Source organism: Macrosteles quadrilineatus, unplaced genomic scaffold (genome assembly GCF_028750875.1).
Source record: "Macrosteles quadrilineatus isolate MER2022 unplaced genomic scaffold, UCM_ALF_1.0 Scaffold_1__1_contigs__length_201487025, whole genome shotgun sequence".
NCBI classification, from domain to species: domain Eukaryota; kingdom Metazoa; phylum Arthropoda; class Insecta; order Hemiptera; family Cicadellidae; genus Macrosteles; species Macrosteles quadrilineatus.
In genome coordinates, this window is record NW_026542594.1 from 128,170,004 (window position 1) to 128,178,155 (window position 8,152).

Sequence of the window (8,152 nt, forward strand, 5' to 3'; positions counted from 1 at the left end):
AACTGTTTGTATTTATGCCTCTTAAAATACTTGTGCAATCTAATATTATGCTCAACGAGACTACCTACATTTCTTGTATTATGGTCATTAACTGAAAACTGTTGACTAAAAAGTTCAATGTTACATTTAACAAAACAAGATAATCGGGAATGTAAATACAGGCACATGTAAAGACAAAGGGTAAAATAAAAATAAAATAAACATATATTGTAAATTATAAAGAATGTGACATGTAACGTGACAAATTTGGTTTCCTTGATAACAATTTAAATCTACGGAACTTGACGGAGAGGATGGTCTTCAAAAGTTCCAAAATCGGAAGATCCAAAGAATATATTGCCGATCGGAAGTTCCAAAATCGAAAGATCCAACGTTTATATTGCCGATCGGATCTTCCAAAATCGGAATTTCCAAAGGTTATTTAGCGGATCGGAAGATCCAAAATCAAAAGATCCAAAGAAAATATTGCCGATCGGAAGTTCCAAAATCGTAAGATCCAAAAGTACAGTCATAACTAGAAGTACAAATTTATTTCTTAAAGTAAACTTATGAAATAGGCTGTCCTTTTCACTTTGGATCTTGCGATCGTATGTCGGGTCGGAATTTCCAAAACGCTACTAGTCAGATCGGAACATCCAAAATGCTAGAACTGTTGCGTCTCTCAGATTGAAGGCGATGAACGCCGTAACCAGCCGCGTTGCTAATGTCAGGGGAAAAGTTTAGACACTCGAGTTTAGATCTGTATAGAAAAGTAACCAAACTACTTATTTGGTGTGTGTATTTTTTGTCCAAAAACCATTTCAACATCATATTTAAGACGTATATTCAGACAATGTTTAAAAACAACATTTTAATTCGCTCTATGTTAGATAAATATTGTCACATAAATTAGCCATTAAGTATAACGGAGTTTTTAATTAATATTAGTTTTGTTCTAATTTATATCACGTAAAGGCAATTACTAAAATACTGTTTGTATTTTATCAATGGAGTATCAAAATGCCCTTTGAAGCACTCTTTGTATAGTTTTACAATTCTCTTAGCGTATGTATTGGCCTTCAATATATGCTATGATAATTTTTTTTACATCTCCTTTTTTAAATTTAACCATCATGACAACAATATTATCAAACATAGATGGAATGAAATACTCCTAATAGAAGAGTTAATCTTCTGAGAATACTCTCAGTAGGCTAACATTTTATTTTTTGCTATTAGAACATAGAATTGAGTATTATGGAACAAATAGGTAGTTTACTTTGTGGTTTATACTGTATTTATCTGAAGTAACTTATCTTTTTATAAAGTAAAATATGTATCTAGATAACAGCCCAATTTGTTTAGGAAATCTTAATTTTCCTCATACAGTTTCCAACTCCCGTATTTGTCAAATACTGCTTGCCTCACTGTGGTATATATAGATTCTAACTCTGTATTTATACTTTTTAATTTGTGAGTTCGTCGACTTTTCTGTTTTCGGAATTTTTATCCACAAAGTTTGCTTCCGGATTTCTAGACTTTTGCAATATCTTGCTACTAACTCACGATGAGGAATGTATGGTTAGTCAACTACTACCTAACTATTCACTGGCTACTCGACGACCTTTTTAAAAATAGCAATATACACATAGTTTGTAGGAAGAACATTTATCTACACAGATCGGCATTTGTTTTCAAACTACGTATTATCTCGTCACATTATTGGTGTTTTGTAAGTGCCGTTTGCAACTGAGCTTTGAATAAAACGTAGAGCATAAGATTTAAAATATAGATTTTAGATTTGGATTGTTTTATATAACAAATCTTTCAACTAACGACTAACGACTATATAAAATAAATTCAAGAACACATAGTTTTAACAACAGCGGAACCTTAGTTGTACATGAATAATTAAAGAGGTTATCTTTACCACGTAAAAACGATATTTAGGTTGGAAATTGGAGGTCAGTCACACTCTCGCAATCACACGAAAGTGAACTAACCCGAGTGACCCGACATTCCAATGTACTGGTATGGCCTGTTTTAAACATTATATTAAACAATTTAGGTCGAATACTTTGTACCAGAAGCCTGGACTAAATTTTACAGCAGACATTTCGTTCACCTTCCCAGTATAGCTATTCATGGTAAGTTCCTAAATCAAAATTAAGGCATTTTATTGGCGTAGCCAGGTTTTCAGGTTTACCACCCCTCTCCAAAATTGAACCCCATAAATATATAACCTAGGATACTTTATTTCCCTCTTAGTGGTATTCGTTGATAAACACTTAAACCACATCGTTCAACGTATGTATATTTTCAATTAACAATAAATTACAAATTATTGCATAATAGTATGATGACGGTAGTAAATAATATATTTCGAAACTCTATCATAACTGTTTTTAGGCAGACTCTAAAGATAATAAGACATTGACAGTAGAAATACTGGTGAATTTATTGCTATGTGATGAAGGGGCTGCCGCGAGACAGTGGTGATCGTCTGTAGAGGCAGAACCGAGTGCAAACTGCTGAGTGACAACTTGGTGTACATCCATAGTTTGTTAGTACATAACTAGTCATGTTGGTACAGCTTCCTTTTTACTTCTCATATTATTTATAAAGCAGTTAGGTTCAAAATGCAGTTCACACACTAAACGTGAATCTAAAGCAGTGTCGGGAAGGCCTTTCCGTTTTTTGATTGCCGTGTTTGCCATTTATCACATACACTCGGCTTAATACTACTGGTATTGTCCATGAAAATATCCACATCATAATACAATTGTAATTCACTACACATATTAATAACACTTCTTCACTCTTGCTAATCCATCTTCTAATAAACTTCATGTTACTTACATAAGCAAACAATCACAAATAAAGGTTAACCATAACAATAAATAAAAACAAAAATACGTAAATAACAGCTGGTCATGTCGGCAATGAAGTCTTAGGTTGTGAAGACATTCGCTAGGCTTCGCATGGAAATTGATATCACAAAAATGGCTTGGCTGCAATATCTATTTTGCGTAGCATATGTAATCTTTGGTAATACTATAGTATACTGTAAATTTATAGAAGCAAATTTTATCAACATGTGTCCTCCCCCATTGCAAGTTCCAAGTTTGAGTTCAATATAACTGCAATAAGCATTTTTTTACTTATATGTCAACCCCGTATACGAAGGACGGGTACTCTGCTAGTAATTAATATAGCAATTGAAAGTTCTATAGCAAATAAGTTGTCACAAAAGTAAGTATATTTCATATTTCGTCTATCGTATTACCTTTAATGCGGCCAATGACGATATATGACGATATAGCGATAGTTAGCAACCATAATCAATGGGAGTACAATAAATGTTATGGGCATAAAAGTAAAAAATTGAGTCATTAGAAACCAAAGATCCACATTAATTGTAGGTAACATTTGTAAGTTTATTTGTTGTGAAAAATTAACTACAGCTTTACTATACTTCCACAGTCTACCACTGTAGGCCTACCGTTACTGTAGTTTTGTGAAGGTTCACTTTAGTTATCGAACACAAATGATTCTACATACTGTACAGTCTTCAGCACCTTCCAGTACTAATTCCTGTGTAACACTTATTTTTCTGTTTACTGTTTGGATCCTTCACAGTTCAAAGAGACTTATAACGAAATATCACACTCTTTACAATATCAACAAATTACTGGGCTGCGTATTCTTCATTAAATTTACCTTTACACGAACCCTCTTCTACAATACTTTCATTTTTTTATTTTATACCTACATGGCAGGACAATAAGAGCAAGTAAATTTGCATTTAGACAATTAGACTTCTAATAAATGTTTTTAAATTGTAGAAAATAATATACCTTAAACAAAAATAAATGAATATTAAACTAAAAGATAGTAACGGGTGACTAATCCTTGCTGAGTTTGGTTAATTACATTTAATTGTTAAAGAAATATACTACACAGACATGTTTTATTACAATACAAATATAATTCTATTAAATACCATAGAAATTTCATCGCAGAACTAATAACAACTTGAATAAGGTATGCAATTAAAAAAGGAATATTTAAGATCCTACTCCAGTTTTTTTAAACATTTATCATGCAAAATACGATTATTTTTATAGGTAAGGGGCATAATTTATCTCTCGGTACCGGTACCACACTAGACTTTTCGTTGATTAGTTTAAGCCGAAAACTGGTAAGTCCTATTGGAGCATAAATCTTTTACTGGAAAGATTATTATAATGAAATAATTAATTTAAATAATTATGTAACTAATTAGACCTGTCCATATTTTGTTTCAACTATAAAAAATAGTGTTTACAATTTGTACAATCTACCATTAAATACGGGTGAAACATTGAGTTGACGCCTGTGCACTCAAACGACACCAACTGGAAACACATTTATTGAAAATAATTGTTGTGCATTTGATAACAATATATCACTATTATTTAAACAAATTAAATGCTAAATTGATTCGTTTACGATAGCATACTTTTAATAAGCGGATTTAAAACAATTGATTTATTTACACAATATTCGTCAATTAATAATCTGAGCCCTATCTATAATTACAGTGCCTTGTGATTCAGAACGCAACCCATATACATCACAGTTACGCAAACAGTATTTGAATAGTAAAGGGAGTTAATGTACAAATGTTGGTCAGTCGAACGCACGGGAATCGAGTAGTCAATTTTTTAAACAGTTTAATTCAGAACAGCTATTTACACATATAAAGACCAAAAAACTATGTCGTATAAGTCAATTCTCATATCTTCAACGATTAAGCGATAGTTTGCAGAACAATAAGTATTTTCAAACATGACTTAAAATTGTTACAACAAAACCTTTTACTTAGGTACACAAATTGAATCTCCAACAAAACTTGATTAGACGCAAATGTTTGATATACAGTTGAACATTTTACATTTTTTGATAAAACACATTCTTTGTAAGGAAAAAATTAAATTTCACTTGAATTAGGTTACAGCAGACATTCGCTAGTTGTGGGGAAAACTAAATATAATTTAACGTTACAATTTCAATTTAATTAAATTTGAAACTACCTGTTTGTTACAACAACCGGAAACAACTTCAAATATTTAGCGTTGGTTACTAGTACACTATTACAACTTAATAGTTCAGCTCAAATAAACCACGACAAATTCATTATCTTTTCATTTTTCAAATGATTTATTCGGGATTCTCTTACGGAGTAAACAAAAATTGTCATAAGCTATAAAAATAAGTTATTATTTGTTTAAGACGTTTGCCAGATAATTTAGTATTGTTATTGTCAAGGTTAATACTTAAACCATCTTTTAAGAATAAAAATAAACACGTTATTTTACTTTTGAAAATAAATAGTAAACAATACCAACACTAGCCCTGCATGCCTTCAAAGTCCCATATATACATGTATGTATGAATGCGTGTGTATTTAAGTGTGTGTACTTGAAAATACTAATAAAAAAATATTAACTAAAATATCAATTAACGAAACAAATAACCATTAACGTTGCTGGTGACGACGTGTGTTTACGCCTTCAATCTAAGAGACGCAACAGTTCTAGCATTTTGGATGTTCCGATCTGACTTGTAGCGTTTTGGAAATTCCGACCCGGCATATGATCACAAGTTCCAAAGTGAAAAGGACAGTCTATTTCATAAGTTTACTTTAAGAAATAAATTTGTACTTCTAGTTATAACTGTACTTTTGGATCTTACGATTTTGGAACTTCCGATCGGCAATATTTTCTTTGGATCTTTTGATTTTGGATCTTCCGACCCGCTAAATAAACTTTGGAAATTCCGATTTTGGAAGATCCGATCGGCAATATAAACGTTGGATCTTACGATTTTGGAACTTCCGATCGGCAATATATTCTTTGGATCTTCCGATTTTGGAACTTTTGAAATACTCCCGACGGAGAACATTATCTCGAGGAAAGCGTCACCGAGTTAATAATTAGTCAGTACTATAGTGCTTTATGTACGCAGACAAATATGTAATCGTATTCTCCAACAAGTCCTTGGAAGCTCTCGAAGTCAAATCTTACATTGCCCTGAATGTTGCGTTACTACTGTCAAAACATCCAACATTGTGTTTAATTAAGACAAGACCAAGCAACTGACATTCGGTAAAAGATACTTTCCTGGCCTATCGAACCTTGACATCGTGAGTTCTACAACGATCACATCGTTGGAGTTCTACAACACACCTAGAAGGATGACCATCGATGACATCTTTACATGATACCTCATGTAGATGTCCTCTGCATGTATAGTTAAGCAGCACATAATTCGCAATTAGAACAATCATGGCCACCATCAGTACATTTTGAAACATTAACTATATAACACGTAGTGTTATATAGTCAATGATTGGAAACGGCAAGAGTCACGAGCATACTCCTTCGAGAGTAACATGACGTTGGCATAGCTCTCTGGGGAGAATCATCATCTTGCGCCAATCTGGAAAGAGTCCTACTATATGCTCCAGAAGAGAGCCATACGAACAATGGCAAGGTTGGGTTGGTGAGATAGCTGCAGAATGATGTATTTGGGAGCAGTGGAATTCCAGATGCTCTATCATCAGCCTCACAAGAAATGGCTATCTCCACTTCTACAACACCACGCATGCTGGAGACTTCTATACCATTAAATAATTTATGAACTGGAGAGACTTTATTATCTGAAGTATATACATAACACAATTTCACCTTTTAAAAGATAAAAAACAACATTCCCCTATGACGTCTGTCAAATATTTTGATTAAAAGTCTCTCTCTCTCTCTCTCTCTCTCTCTCTGTCCCTCTCTCTCTCTCTCTCTCTCTCTCTCTCTCTCTCTCTCTCTCTCTCTCTCTCTCTCTCTCCCTCTCCCTCTCTCTCTCTCTCTCTCTCTCTGTCTCTCTCTCTCTCTCTCTCTCTCTCTCCTCTCTCTCTCTCTCTCTCTCTCTCTCTCTCTCTCTCTCTCTCTCTCTCTCTCTCTCTACCGAAATGAAAACAACTAAGAAACTCACGCCTTTTGAGGATCGCAATACCTTTATTATCCTTACTTTTAATTATTATAAATTTTATACTTTATTACTTGACTTATTTTATTAAAACCAAAATAAGTGTTTATAGATAGCTATAATCTCCCACTTGGAATAGAGGGGACTCCCTATTTTGTTGACTCGGGTCAACAATATTAGGTAAATAGCAAAATAGGTAAATATTTTTTAATCGTTACCAAATTTTACATACGTGTAGAATACATGTTGACATACCTTCATTCCCCGTTTCAAGTAAATATCTACATTCTAAGTGGTTATTTTGCTAAATGTATTGAATTTGTTGACCCGGGTCAACAAATAAATTAAGCTAGGCTGTTTATGGCGTTTTTTTTTATAATAAAATAGGTAAATATTTTTCAATTGTTACCAAATTTTACATACCCGTAGAATACAAGTAGATAAACCTTCGTTCCAAGTTTCATGTATATAGTTTAATTCTAGGTACTGTACCTTTTTTTGGCGATTGACCCAGGTCAACAAAATAAAATTATCTATTTACGACAGTTTTTTGTTAATAATATAGGTAAATATTTTTTTCGTTGCCAAATTTTACATACGTGTAGAATACATGTGGATATACCTTCGTTCCAAGTTTAATGGAAATATCTACATTCTTCAGTGGTTATTTTGCTACATATATTGAATTTGCTGACCCTGGTCAACAAAATAGTCAGTCCCGGAATAGAGTGACGGCTATCAAACCCTTGATCCTAAGCATTTTTGAAATATTACTTGATATTATTTACTCTTAACTCTAAGCTATAGTACGAACTATACCTAGTTCGAATTGATATGATTCTAAGACATTGACATTGTTTACTTTTGAATTTTTATCCCTTAGAAAAGTAAAGTTTTGACGTTCATCGGAATCAATATGAAAATTCACTACACAGATTTATTTGAAAAGATCTACATTCGTAATTTTTTGTTTTGATGTTTATTGCACTTTGAATTAAGAATTCCATTAATACAAAATCCTAGAACAAAAAATATAAGGAAATACAGCTTCATATCAACTTACTTAGGCTAGCCAACTTGTGCTAGAGGCTACAGATGATTTGTTGTTTTTTGTTACAGTGTTTGTGAGTCGTGTTGTGTGTAGCAG